Source organism: Triticum dicoccoides, chromosome 1B (assembly GCF_002162155.2).
Source record: "Triticum dicoccoides isolate Atlit2015 ecotype Zavitan chromosome 1B, WEW_v2.0, whole genome shotgun sequence".
In the NCBI taxonomy this organism is placed as follows: Eukaryota; Viridiplantae; Streptophyta; class Magnoliopsida; order Poales; family Poaceae; genus Triticum; species Triticum dicoccoides.
The window spans coordinates 583132328-583133935 of NC_041381.1; the positions used below are offsets into that span (position 1 = coordinate 583132328).

Genomic DNA, 1608 nt, shown 5'->3' on the forward strand with positions numbered 1-1608 from the left:
AAAAAACAAAAACCACAGCCACATAAACGCTGACGCGTGGATGCCTATTGGTTCCGGTTGGTGCCACCAACCGGGACCAAAGGCCCTCCTGCCTGGGCTCAGGGGACAGGCCACGTGGAGGCCCTTCTGTCCCGGTTCTGGATTGAACCGGGACTAAAGGGGGGAGGCATTAGTACCGACCCTTTAGTCCCGGTTCACCAACCGGGACTAAAAGCCCTTACCAACCGGGACAATAGGCCCTTTTTCTACTAGTGCAATGAGAAGGGGTCGCGGGTGAGCAATCCCCGGGAAATCGTAGAGGGGAGCTGAGCCCGCGGTCCTGCCGGGTGATATGTAATGGGATCCCAGCCGCCGCATTGGACTGTACATAGGGAAAAGGAAGTCGATGGATTTAGCTGAATCGAGGGAGAGAGATGGTCACAATTCTATACGTTATTTTTCTTTCGGCTTCTGTACGCTGTTTGTGTACGCTGGGGAGCCGGTGGTGGGTCTCTACAGCTGGTAACCGAAGGGTGACATGTCCATTATGTATGTTGGTCAATCTGTGGTGGGTCCCTTATATAAGCTAGTGAAGAAATGCTGATGTGGCAGGTTGATGATGTGGATAGCTTGCATGTCAAGAGAAATAAGATAGTGGGGATGAATTATATATTTAGGTATTATAGATATCCTACTAAGACTAGTAGGACATCCAGTCAGCCTGAGATTAGAAAAACGCATGGGTCAGAACAAGTTAGGTTATTAGGCGCAAGCAGACGGCAGCAGCAGAGTCTTCACCACCAGCCGCGGCTGCAGCATGCACTGATTAGAGAATCAACTTCCACATAACCTTAACTCCCGATCCTTCCTATTCCCATCAGATATTCATCGTCACTTGTGCTTGGCGTACTCGTCCTTTTCCTCTCCAACATCCTTCAGCTAAAAAAGCTAGCACACTCAAGTGTTGCCACCGGAGTTCACACAAAAGAGTATTGTTTTTATGGGCTGCAGGGGGTCGTAGTATGTGGATAGGTGGCTTACACTGTTGGAAATATGAGCAATTTACCGAATGATTTTATTAACAGAAATAGTAGATAAAACATGGCTAGTATAGCAGTGATGAAATAAGCCATGTGATTTGACAAAGAGAAGGTAAACAGCATGTTCATATATAAACCGTAACTAAACATATCTAGAGCAGACAGTATAGCAAGTTGCACATATGAGTCTAACATATCTAGGGCAAATATTAGAACCAGGAACTGTAGCAGAACCTCTAACAGAAAGGGGAGAGACACGTACGTGACAGCAGCAGGAGCAGAGGCACTGGACTTGAGGTCGGTGTCCTCCATGTCGTCGAGGAGGTTGTCGATGTCGGGGAAGTAGTCGTCGTCGGGGAAGTAGTCGTCGGAGTCCGGGGTGTCCGTGACGAAGAAGTCAGTAGTCGCGCAGAGCGCTTCCCAAAAACCATATCACCCTTCTTCCGTACAGGACTCAAAAGGTGCGGTTCCGGAGGCCTACTGTCCCGACCAGCGGTGCACGCCGCAAGCCGGGATGAGAAAGAACGTAACAGCAGCGCAGTGCTCAGGAACTTGTGGCGAGAGGAGGAAGAGATTCTGGTTCGTCTCT

At 49.3% G+C, this 1608-nt stretch overlaps 1 long non-coding RNA gene across 1 annotated transcript in view; it reads right to left on the minus strand.

The window, feature by feature from the left end:
• The window catches only part of LOC119309266, an 11013-nt gene extending 9700 nt beyond the window's left edge, over positions 1-1313 (minus strand). The window contains exon 1 of the long non-coding RNA XR_005150417.1: positions 1282-1313. This is a non-coding gene — a long non-coding RNA (uncharacterized LOC119309266). The remainder of the gene's footprint in view (positions 1-1281) is intronic.
• Positions 1314-1608: the final 295 nt, after the last annotated feature.